Source organism: Triturus cristatus, chromosome 2_1 (assembly GCF_964204655.1).
Source record: "Triturus cristatus chromosome 2_1, aTriCri1.1, whole genome shotgun sequence".
NCBI lineage: Eukaryota > Metazoa > Chordata > Amphibia > Caudata > Salamandridae > Triturus > Triturus cristatus.
Window position 1 is genome coordinate 576,781,568 of NC_140581.1, and position 13,640 is coordinate 576,795,207.

Genomic DNA, 13,640 nt, shown 5'->3' on the forward strand with positions numbered 1-13,640 from the left:
TCAGGGCACTGCTGTGAGTGATAGGCCCCCACCCCTCCTGTCTCAGGGCACTGCTGTGAGTGATAGGCCCCCACCCCTCCTGTCTCAGGGCACTGCTGGGAGGACTCTGCACACACCCCTCCTGTCTCAGGGCACTGCTGGGAGGACTCTGCACACACCCCTCCTGTCTCAGGGCACTGCTGGGAGGACTCTGCACACACCCCTCCTGTCTCAGGGCACTGCTGGGAGGACTCTGCACACACCCCTCCTATCTCAGGGCACTGCTGTGAGTGATAGGCCCCCACCCCTCCTGTCTCAGGGCACTGCTGGGAGACATCAGGCACCCCCCCCCTGGCACCCCCCCGACAGTACATGGCATGTGTGTTACACCTGGACGCAATGGCAGAAGTCACAGTCACAACATAGGGACAGTCTGTGGCAGTGGCCTATGCACTCACCTGATACCCTGGTCGCCCATACAGCATGGAGTACTGTGGGAGGATCACATCCAGCAGAGCCATGTTCTCCTCCAGGGTGAATGGCTGTGTCCTCTCCACAGCCCTTGACATGGTTCCAGGGAATCAGTAGCAGCAGCTGGGTCGACGAATGCAAAGATGTGCAGGCAAGTGCTCCCTCATGGGACCTGGCTGCCTTATATGTGCCCTTCTGCCCAGTCTCATGCACAGGAGTACAGAGTGATTGGTCACTCACATTTGCATCCTATGTTTCCACCAATCCCTTCAAACCTAGCAGTCTGTGGGTTCTCTATCGGTTTCATTCTCCTGCATGATGTCAGCCCCACAAACACATTGCAACAAAGTAGAAGAATTCCAACTGACTTCTGCTGTGCACCTTCCAGAACAATTTCGAAATTTGAACTTGGTCACCATGACAACCAGCATGCATGTAGGCCTTAATACGTGTCCCCTATGTGATTTGGAGCATCACACACAGGTATGGTGCGTTTCGGGGCCCTAGGGCACCCCAAATGCATGGCAACGGCCCGTACATGCATGCCTACGTTCACTATCACTATGGGTCTGCACGCGTATGCGTACCCGTAGTGGTACGGACCGTACACTCGCATCTACGCTCACTATCACTATGGGTCTGCACGCGTATGCGTACCCGTAGTGGTACGGACCGTACACTCGCATGTACGCTCACTATCACTATGGGTCTGCACGCGTATGCGTACCCGTAGTGGTACGGACCGTACACTCGCATCTACGCTCACTATCACTACGAGTACGCATACGCGTGCCGACCCATAGTGATAGTGAGCGTAGATGCGTGTGTACGGTCCATACCACTACGGGTACGCATACGCGTGCAGACCCATAGTGATAGTGAGCGTACATGCGTGTGTACGGCCCTATCACTATGGGTCTGCACGCGTATGTGTACTCGTAGTGCTACGGACCGTACAAATGCCTGTACGCTCGCCATCACGATGGGTACACATACGGCAGCACTCCCACAGTGATTTGGGAACATGCACAGGCCCTCTCAGCAGCAGTACGGCGGTTTTTACACATCACTGTGGTGATAGGCGACACACAGGTAGGAATAGGGCGGACATACTTGTCTATGGATGGACATACTTGTCCATGGATGGACATACTTGTCCATGGATGGACATACTTGTCCAGGAATGGACATCAAGGCATCGTCTGTGCATTACTACATGTGTGGGGCACAGGTGTCACAGGCTGTGATGTGGAACATGCCTCCTGAGTGGAGAAGGCACCAGATGTATGATGAGATGTGTACAGGTGTACTGTGTGATGGTGCAATGTGTGCCAGGCATGCCCTTGACTCCTTTGACATGTGTGCATGTGGGACTGCGCACTTGGGGTGAGCGTCACTGGCATGGCATGGACACCAACACACGGAAGTGTCCCATGATGCCCGGTACAGGGGTCATGACACATGACTTGTCACTACCCACAGTGCACAATGTGACTATGTCATATATGTGTCCGGGATTTACATCAGGTTGATGTTGTAGCACCCTCAAAAGCTGCAGCCGTTGCAGCAACCAACATGTGGCTGTGTGTAGATTGTCATTGCACACTGTTCCGCACACCATGCCACATGTGTTATCGGATGTGAGGTGCACATGTATGCATGGGACACGGAGTAGCGTGACAAGGCCATGTCAGCATCCTCACAAGGAATGTGTGGTGAGCCATGACATGTGCACCTTCATGGCAAGGTGTGTGGGCTGGACTAGTGTAATGTCATGTGACCTGTGGCTCCAGTGTTCCGCTACCAGTCTCTGCAATCGGCATCCCACTTCTGCTGATGTGTGGGTGTATGTCACTCCTGTCTTGCGTCGGGCTGTGCACTTGCACTGGGACACAGCTATTTCCATGGCGTGGCATGGGGAGGTTCTCAATCACCGTGTGTAGCTGGGTCTTGGAAGGAGTGTCACCTTGCATCCATACGTGTCCTGGGCATGTAGCACATACCTGACTCCCTATGTAGCATGTGTGTATTGCCAGATTTACATGTGCTCAGTAGACATGAGTTGTTCTCGTAGTGCACTCACTCTTCCTTGTCACTTCCAAATTACTGCAGAGCGCCGCCTCTTGCCCGAAGAATTCCAGACTTGGCTACCATGCAGGAGAATGACAGGATCCGGCTCTACCGCTTCACCCAAGCGTTGATTCTGGAGCTGACGGCGAGACTGGCACCACACCTGCAACCGCAGCACAGGTATCCTACGGCACTGACACCCCAGCTGAAGGTAATGGCTGCCCTACATTTTCTTGCCACGGGTACCTTCCAAAATACCATAGCTCATGTTGGTGGCATGTCCCAGAGCATGTTCAGCGGTGTGCTGCATGATTTCTTGGAGGCCATGTTGATTCACCTGGATGACTTCATCAAGTTCCCAACCCCTGAACAGATGACTGAGGTCAAGCGTGGATTCTATGCCCTGGGAGGGATGCCCCATGTCATTGGGTCCATAGATGGGACACATGTAGGTTTGGTACCACCACACGCACGGGAGGTGGCGTACCGCAATCGGAAGCACTACCACTCCATCAATGCCCTTGTGGTGTGTCTGTCCAATATGGTGATTTCACACGTCTGTGCTCGTTTCCCAGGGTCAGCACACGATGCCTACATCATGAGGCGTAGCGGGATGCCTGATATGATGATGCAGCTGCGCAACGAACGGGCATGTGTTGTTGGTGGGTACAGTCTGTCTGTCCTGTATTCTGTATAGCCGACCAGCACGACCGCCTCACCAGTTCTAACGATGTCCATGTGCTTCCCATGTAGGGGACGCTGGCTATCCCAACATGCCTTGGCTGCTGACACCTCTCCGCAACCCCATCACGCCGGCCCAGCTCCGCTATAACACCGCCCATGGCCGGACAAGGCGAGTGATAGAGAGGACGTTTGGCATGCTGAAGAGCCGATTCCGGTGCCTCCACAAGACCGGCGGTGCACTCCCTTATGCCCCGGCGAAGGTCTGCAAGATCTTCATGGTCTGCTGCATGCTGCACAACATGGCAGTTGAAAGAGCTGTGCCACTCATCCTGAATCAACATGACGAGGACCATCCACCCGTGGAGGACGAAGGGCTTGGCAATGGGGCTAGTGATGTGGAGGATGTGGAGCCGCAAGAGGACATCCGGACTCGGCTCATACGCGACTTCTTTGCTTAGTGGTGAGTACCAGGGTCTGAGTGTGCACGCATTGGTCCCCGTGTGGCATGCGTTGTGATGTGTGTCTCCACCTGCAAGTATGGCACGTGGGTCAGAGGTGTGTGTGGGTGTGTCACTGGAGTGATGGTGGCAGTGATGGTAGTATTTCCCCAGTCATAATTGTGACCTAGCATGTTGTCATCCATACATGTGTCGAGTAAATGCACATGCAAGTGGCTGTGCTTTTTGTGGCTGACTTCTTGTGTGTCTCTCTTCCCCAGGTACCTGCGCATGCCGTTTGCTGGTTGCATTGTTGTGGCACTGCTATTCCTCATGGACATGACATCGTGGGCTGACTCAGCGTTACAGGCACGGACACGTTTGGAAGTCTCCATGGGGTAAGGGATGCATCTGGGGTGTATTGGGTGTGGCTGTTGTTCACGATGTGTGCACACTTCCCCGATCGGGGTTTGGTTCCTCTGCAGTCATGTGGCATCCCCATGGGACACGACATGCAGCTGGGTACACCTGAATAGATGGGCTGCCTGGTTGTCAGTCATCAGTGATGGGATAGTGGATTGTGATGATGGCATCAATGTGTGTGACACTGCCCTCGGACACATACGGTTGACATTGTCTTGGCATGGCGTGGGACTTCCACATCAGCGGATATATGGTGTATGTCAGGCTCTCCGTGTGCAGCTGTGGGTTTTAGCTGTTAGCCGACACTTGTGTGCCAGTTCCATGGCTATCACGCATTTGTGCTGCAGAAGGGGGGTGCCAGTGTTGGACCCACATGTTACTCCACATGATGTGTTCATGTGTACTTCAAGTTGCCTCTGCAATCCCCAAAACATGACTAATAAAGGTGTCCCTATGCCTCCAAGGTGCCTCTTCTCAGTCAATGCTGGTGTGTTGGCACGGTGCATCCTGCATGTCTGGCATGGTATTGCCTGATTGTGGCTATGTGTCAATGTGTCGTGTGGCAAGATGCAAGCTGTGTGTGTGTGCTGAGACTGTGTATTGGGCATGATGTCCATGACTGTGTGGGTATTGTGACATGTGCCATCCCCATGCATCCAACGTTGTCCATGACCCCATTCTCTGCATCCACCGGACTCAAGCTTGCAGGACATGGTTCTGCCACCTGTCTACACATACCTGGGTGCCCCCCAGGACACTGGCCAGGATCCCTGACCTCTGCGCATGACTGTTGCTGTACTCAATGTGTCTGTCAGCACGGTTGTTCGGCCACCCTCTCAGCTGGTTCTGCCCATCACGGGTGTGTATTGTGCTCCATGTCTGTCTTGCCTAATAAACTGTGACCCATGTGTCCTGTGCCAGACTCAGGCCCCAGGGTGTGGATGGTTGAAGTGAACAGATGACTCAGGCATGTTTAGACTGTACAAGACACATGTTAGGTAATAATGCTACCAGCAGGCATCTACTCTTAATAGTGTGATTTATTATTGGGGGGGGGGGGACAAAGTGAGGGGCTTTCCGGGATTAGGGAATCCAAAGTTCAGTAGGGGAGTTGGTGTCCTTGCCATTGGAAATCCTCAGAGTCCATGCCACAGTCTTTGTCAACATTGGTCAGCCAGTGACCAGCAGGGCCATGTGGCAGAGAATGTCTCTTGATGCTGTGATGCTGTTGCTCCAGTGGGCCAGGTGCCAGGCCAGGTGTCCTTGGAGATGGTGATGTAGCAGCCACCCTCACGGTCCTTTCCGTGGACGACCCGGCTTCCTGCGGGGAACCTCAGCAGCAGGCCGTGACGACGTCTGGGATGCTCCGTCGGATGTTTCCTCCTCCTCCTCCTGATCCCTCCCTGTGGGTGGTGATGTTCTCCGCCTTCTGGCACAGGGAGGGTCGGCCATGGTGTCGGCCATCCGACGGAGTGTAGCGTGAATCCCCTGGAACGCCGTCACTTGCTCAGCCTGTCTGTCCTCCATCCTCCGTTGGTGTACCTGTAGACAGGCTATTAGCTCCGCATGTTGCTGGGCCTGCTGGACCTTGATCCCCTCGAGGACGGACACAACCTGGGCCATGCCCATGGTGTCCTGCCGGTATGAGTCCAGGATGTTACGGACATGGGAAAATACCGGATCCCCAGCCAACTGGTCAGGCTCGCGCCTCCGCCGTCCTCCACTCCCACCACCCCTGCCCACTTGCGTCTGGCCTGCACTTGTGGGCACATCGGGTCTCCGGGACCCCTGAGGGGTGGCATTGGCGTTGTCGCCTGCCTCCTCCTGGGTGCCCGGGACACCGTGTCCCTCCTGGCGAGCCTGGCTGCATTGTGGTGTTGGGGCAGGGATCCTGGGTGTCTCCTGGGATGTGGCAGGAGTGGGGGTGGTGGTTGGCACAGTTGTACCTGACGCAGGTGCTGCAGGTGGTTGGACACCAGAGGGGCCAGGTCGGTCGGGGTCGTCCGCAGAGTGGTGAGAGTGGTCGCTGCCGGTGGGATCAGTCTCCTGCAGATCCGGGTCCTGTGAGTGTTCCCCCTCAGTGTTGGGGGGTGCAGCACGACGTTGACCTGTGTGTGAGAGAGACAATGTTAATTTTGGTCCATGCAACATCCATGTTTCATCCGTTTCAAAGTTGGCACATTTCCTCTTGGAATTAGGATCTGTCTTGCATTCCACTCACAGTGCACTTGTGCATGGGTGTGTCCCTTGGGCACCAATTTGGCCCCTTTAACTATGTGTGGCACAGTCTTACTTGCTGCGTCAAGTGTGACTGCAGTCAGCAGTGGAGTGTGCAGGTGTGGTGAGCCATGCATTTGCGCCTTCCTTGTAGCACTGTACATGTGCACATGGAGTGGATCCACACACTTATATGATGCAGGTGGCTGTCCTTGTGCTCGTGTACAGGTTGTGACATGGCCCTGCGTTTTGCCATGATGAAGAGGGGGGGTTCTGGCACTGGCCACCCTTGTCTACATGCACGCAGTCCACCTGCTGACGAGCAGACATTCCCACACACCAAAGGACTGATTTGCTCTCCCTGTGTCTCCCTCCTTCTCTGTCCCCCTCTCCCTCCCTCTCTGTCCCCCTCTCCCTCCCTCTCTGTCCCCCTCTCCCTCCCTCTCTGTCCCCCTCTCCCTCCCTCTCTGTCCCCCTCTCCCTCCCTCTGTGTGTCAGCCTCCTCCCTCGTTCCGTCTTCCTGTGTCTCCCTCCTTCTCTGTCCCCCTCTCCCTCCTTCTCTGTCCCCCTCTCCCTCCCTCTCTGTCCCCCTCTCCCTCCCTCTCTGTCTCCCTCTCCCTCCCTCTGTGTCCCCCTCTCCCTCCCTCCGTGTGTCACCCTCTGTCACCTTGGCCCAGCTTCCTGGGCACACACTGTTAGAAGATCTTTGAGTGGCCCTTGGCCTGTTGATGTGAGTTTGTTTCTGATCTCCAGGCACCCATTTTGTCTGCTGTGTGTCTGTGCGCTGCTGCTGTGGTGGTGTGTGCTGCCACTCTTTCACAATGTTGGCTGTTCATTAGCTGCTGTCATGTGCAAAACAGTGCCTTCACCCCCATGTGTTGATGCAAGGCGTCCGCCATTTGCTGGCAAGTCATTCCTGTGTTGGGACACAGTGTTTGTCTGGCTGTGACCTAGGCCATATGGGCAGAGGGCATTGTTGTCTGCTTTGGAGTCGCACTATGTGATTTTTTGTGCCCAGCCTCCCGCCATCCGGGTTACCGTGTCATGTGTTGTTGTCTTCTGTGGCCTGTGACTTGACATTGTCCAGCTGGGTGCATGGGGCATGGTGGCAGCAGTGGCATGTGCCTGCTCATGGAGTGTGGTTGAGTCATGCGATGGCTTGTGGTGGTTGCGTGCCTGTTAGTAATTTTGGTTGTGGTTGCAGTTCCCCCCATGTGAGGTGTGTTGTTTGTGTACTCACCCGGGTCTCGGAGTCCTTCTACTCCTTCAACTGCCTCCACCGGCAGTATGGCCATCACCCTCTCCTCCCAGGGATGGTACTGTACGGCTCTGCGGGAGGGCCCTCCTCCGGTGGCGTTGGCCTGGTCGTGTTCCTCCTGCCTCTTGGCTCTGACCCTCCTCCGCAGATCGTACCACCTGTTCTGGCAATCCTGCTTGGTCCTCCTGGTGTCCGCAACAGCATTCACAGCATCGACGATGGTCTGCCACATGGCTGTTTTGGCTGCCTGGCTGGTGCTTCTGACCAATGTTCCAAAGATCTGTGGCTCGACTCTGAGGATTTGATCCACAAGGACATCCAACTCTCGGTGACTGAACTTTGGATTCTTGGTAGTGGGCATGGTGAGGGGTGTGGGTGGGGATGGTGTGGGTGTGGGGGGTGTGTGGATGTTGGGGGGGGGTGTGGATGGTTGTGTGTGTGTGTGAATGTGATGAGAGGGTGTTTGTGAGGGTGGTCGTGTGAAGGTGTGCAAGTGTAAGGTGTGGTGTAGCTTGTAGTCTGGTTCTGTGGTGTCTGGCAGCAGTGAGTCTGTTGCAAAGGCTCATGGTTTGTGTGTGTGGGCCCTTTTTATTGGTCCATGGGTGGGTGTGGCAGTTTTTGAATTTTGGGTGGGTGTGTTATAAGGAGTGGTGGTGTATTGGGCCTCTGTTTGTTTTTGGCAGTTGCAGGTCAGTGATTGTGTCATTTTAGTGGTTGTTGGCCATGTTTAGTGGCTGTGTGCCTTTCGAATGGTGTATTCTTGTGTTGTTTTATTTTGTCCTGGTTGTGTACGTGCGTTTTGAGCGTGTGTACGGTGTGTACATGGGCCATTTGGTTGTACGATTATGTCCTTGTGTGTGGCTTTGTATGACTCGTACATGCGGTCGTGATGTTGGGGCATGGGGTGCGCTCCGTACTTAGGAGGTTGTGTTGGGGGTGCGCCAGGAACTACTGGGGTGTAGGTTCATGGTGGTACGACACGTACTGGGGTGGGGGTACGACTGGAACGTACTGGGGTGTAGGTTCACGGGGGTATGACACGTACTGGGGTGGGGGTACGACTGGAACGTACTGGGGTGTAGGTACACGGGTGTATGACACGTACTGGGGTGGGGGTGGGGCTCGAACGTATTGGGGTGTACATAGACGGTGGTACGACACGTACAGGGGTGGGGGGGTGTACATTGACGTTGGTACGACAAGTACTGGGGTGGGGGTACGACTGGAACGTACTGGGGTGTAGGTACACGGGGGGTATGACACGTACTGGGGTGGGGGTGGGGCTCGAACGTACTGGGGTGTACATGGACGGTGGTACGACACGTACAGGGGTGGGGGGGTGTACATTGACGGTGGTACGACACGTACAGGGGGGGGTGTACATTGACGGTGGTACGACACGTACAGGGGGGGTGTACATTGACGTTGGTATGACACGTACTGGGGTGGGGGTACGACTGGAACGTACTGGGGTGTAGGTACACGGGGGTATGACACGTACTGGGGTGGGGGTGGGGCTCGAACGTACTGGGGTGTACATGGACGGTGGTACGACACGTACAGGGGTGGGGGGGTGTACATTGACAGTGGTACGACACGTACAGGGGGGGGTGTACATTGACGGTGGTACGACACGTACAGGGGGGGGTGTACATTGACGGTGGTACGACACGTACTGGGGTGGGGGTACGACTGGAACGTACTGGGGTGTAGGTACACGGGGGGTATGACACGTACTGGGGTGGGGGTGGGGCTCGAACGTACTGGGGTGTACATGGACGGTGGTACGACACGTAGAGGGGTGGGGGGGTGTACATTGACGGTGGTACGACACGTACAGGGGGGGGTGTACATTGACGGTGGTACGACACGTACAGGGGGGGGTGTACATTGACGGTGGTACGACACGTACAGGGGGGGTGTACATTGACGGTGGTACGACACGTACTGGGGTGGGGGTACGACTGGAACGTACTGGGGTGTAGGTACACGGGGGGTATGACACGTACTGGGGTGGGGGTGGGGCTCGAACGTACTGGGGTGTACATGGACGGTGGTACGACACGTACAGGGGTGGGGGGGTGTACATTGACGGTGGTACGACACGTACAGGGGGGGGTGTACATTGACGGTGGTACGACGCGTACAGGGGGGTGTACATTGACGGTGGTACGACACGTACTGGGGTGGGGGTACGACTGGAACGTACTGGGGTGTAGGTACACGGGGGGTATGACACGTACTGGGGTGGGGGTGGGGCTCGAACGTACTGGGGTGTACATAGACGGTGGTACGACACGTACAGGGGTGGGGGGGTGTACATTGACGTTGGTACGACACGTACTGGGGTGGGGGTATGACTGGAACGTACTGGGGTGTAGGTACACGGGGGGTATGACACGTACTGGGGTGGGGGTGGGGCTCGAACGTACTGGGGTGTACATGGACGGTGGTACGACACGTGCTGGGGTGGGGGTACGACTGGAACGTACTGGGGTGTACCTAGACGGGTGGGGGTATACATATATGGGGGTACGTGTCGGACGTACGGGGGCTGGGGGGAGTGTTGGGCGCGTATGCGGGCACATGTCTCCATGGTTGCTATAGGTATTCGGTGCGGACGGTGTTTTTTCCATACGGTTGTAGGCTCGGACGCACGGGATGGATCGTGATTCCTCGGTCGGACTTGGATTTTTACGTTTGTAAGGTATATCGTCCGAGGACGTGTCGGACACATTTTCCGACCCGAGGACGTGTGGGGAATGATTCCCAGTGCGGTTCGTATGGACTTTTTACCATGCGAATCGTGATTGCCAGTTCGTACGGCACTTGTACGATTCGTACGGTGAAAAGACCCGATGCGAGTCGTACGGGGACATTTTTTACCGGATCGTGATCGGCACCTATGTATGTGTAAGTTTCTGTTAAAGTAAGTGTGCTGGTGTGTGTATAACTGTATATGCAAGTAAATGGATGTTTGTTTCTTTATTAGCATGAGTGACTATGTGTGTGAGTAACTCTATGGATGAGTGGGATTGTGTTACAGGATGTTTAGGTGTATGAGTACATATGATGTGTGAGTACATGTATGAGTGACTGTATAGGATTGTTGGTGGATGAGTGGATGTGTATGTGGATCTTAGAATTACTGAATAGGTTGTTGTAACTGTTATTGGTATGTCCATTGTTTTGAAAATTTTAGTGTCTATTTTTGAATGTTTGTATCAAAGGTTATATTAGGGTGAGAGGAGGTTTACCACTCTGTCACAAGGATAATGTCATCAGTGATGTCATTTGAGATGTCATCAGTGATGTCATGAGTGATGTCACTGACCATGTCATGAGTGATGTAATATGTGACGTCATCAGTAGTGCATTGCGGGCGCGCGAGTTATAGTTAGCTGAACTAACTATAACGGGGAATTTCATTGTTTTTTTACGAGTGAAATGTCCAGCTAACTATAACATGTGTGAAACCTTTGGTTTTTTCATTGAATTTCTAAGGTTTTTTAAATGCTAATTCCTAACTATAACGTGTGTGAAACCCATGGTTTTTTCAGTGAATTTGCAAGGTTTTTTAAATGCTAATTCCTAACTATAACGTGTGTGAAACCCATGGTTTTTTCAGTAAATTTGCAAGGTTTTTTAAATGCTAATTTTTTTTTTTCTTCTATTTTTTTTTACATATTTTTATTTTAATTTTCTATCCTTTTTTAAAGACTATGGTTAAATTTTTAAAATTCTATAATATGTTGTTTTTAATATATTTTATAAAATAAACATGTAAAATTTATTAGCAATACATTTTTTCCTTTTTTTAAATTTTTTTTTTAGTACGCGTACCGTAAGCTTACGGTAAGCGTACGGTTTACGCAACGTCCGTAATTTATCTACGCTGTTTGCGTATAGTTACGCAATTTGCGTAGCCGCGCGTCCTCCGCGTGGGACGCGTACGCGTGTTCGCTACACGCGCACGTTACGGGGAAGTGTCGGGGAGTGACTGTTAAGCGCATGCGCGCAAGCGCGTGTCTTTTTTACGCGCATGCGTACTTTTGCCGTAAGCGTACCGTAAGTGTACGGTAGGTCATGTGATCATGAAACACAACTTTTGATTGGTTGAAACTACTTTCAGTTCTAGAACTCTCCTACACCACACCCATTCCCCTCATTTCTGCTTGGGATCCCTTAGGAGAAGGAGCTGGGTTGTCTTTGTGATACGATGGCAGAACAGCAGAGCCCTTCTGAGAGTGAGGCTTGCAGCACTACCTTGAGGCAGAGAGCGAGGAAACAAAAGACCTCTTACGTATGGGATTATTTTACTTTTCCAGAAGGCCAGCAAAAGGTAAATGCACCCTTAGTGACTTGCAAGCTGTGTAAGCGTGTACTTTCAAGAGGTAATCCTGACAGGAAGTATTCCTTTGGGAATCACACCATGATGAGACACCTTAAGGATGTACACAGAAGGACACATGCTCGACTTACTGAAGGTAACCCTTCAGTAAATCAACCAAGCACATCCACAGCAGCTCAGCCTGGACCATCATCTGCAGAGCCGAGTCCTTCTTCTGCAGGTCAGGTGAGCCCTTCATCTGTGGGGGGAGCATCTCCTTTTTCTGGTCCTCTGGAAATTAACCCTCGGTTTGCGAGGGTTGAAGTACGGTGCGCCCATTGTCACGATCTAATTACTTATAGGGAGACCAGTGTTTCCCTAGTGAACAGTAAAATAGATCAGCACACTTGTCGTACCGTCTAATATTCCCAATCTTTCTTTCCTCTGTCCCTGCATGAACACAACGGCTCTTTTAAGAGCCAACCTTACCTTTCATCTATTTTTTATATATGTTTTTAAAAACTTTCTTTATTTTTTTTTTAACCGTACGCGTACGGTACGCGTAATTATTATTTTTTTTTTTTTAAAACACTAAAAATCAATTATCACATTACAAGGTCCTTGAGAGTCTACAATTAAAAACTGCAAATGTGATTGTAGAGAAGTGGAAAAAAAAGGAACCATGATACTATTGACTTACAATACTCGCTCAAAAAAATATTTATTCATTTGTTTTTTTTAAAAATTGCTTTAAAAATGGTTCTAGGTTTTGAAAATTTTCTATATCAATCTGAAAAAAAAGAAAAAAGTATTAATATTTTTTAAAACATTTTATAATACAGTACACATATTTACATATTTATCAAAAAATATTTTTGCCTTATTTTTGCTGTTTTCAGAATATATTGCATTTCACTATAAATTGTGAAAGCAATTGCATTCATCATTTAACAGCGGGCAAAAAAAAAATAACAATCTCAAAGATTGTATTAAAAAAGCCCAGAATCTCTTTTTACTTAAACTTAACAATATAGAAATGCATAATATTCTAAAAAATATCATCTAATATCAATACTTATTTCTTTAAAATACCGTCTGATATTTTTGTTTCAGAAGTATAATCACAATATTATATCTCAAATAACTCCACAATACATCTGGTTCCATTTTCTTTAGGCCAAATAGTAATTTTAAAATTCTTTTTTGATTAAATTTCCAATGGTAATCCAATAAAATTCTAAAGTTTAATTTGTACAGATCTCACCGATTCTCTGTAACATATTGGTTCCCGAAAGATTTATTAATAATTAAATAAGTCCACAATAGAATTGGTTACCTTTCCGCATGGCCAAATAGTAATTTAAAAAATCTTTTTTGAAAAAATTTCCAATGGCACTCCAATAACATTCCAAAATTTAAATTGTGCAGATGTTACCGATTTTCTCTAAATTTTTGGTTTTCGAAAGTTTCATTAAAAATTAAAAATTCCACATTACAATTGGTTATCTTTCTATTAGGCCAAATGATAATTTAAAAAATCTTTTTTTTTGAAAATTCCAATGGTAATCCAATAAAATGGTAAAATTGTTTTGTCCAGATCTTGCCAAGTCTCTCTAAAATTTAGGTTTCAGGAAGATTAGATAGGAATTTGCTAAATCAAAAGGCAAACGTTGCTTAAAAACCAATTGGGAATCATTACACAGTGTCCAGCCTTTTTCACATTTAAGATAAACTGTGTAATGTCCAGAAGTAACAGTAGGTCCTTCATGGA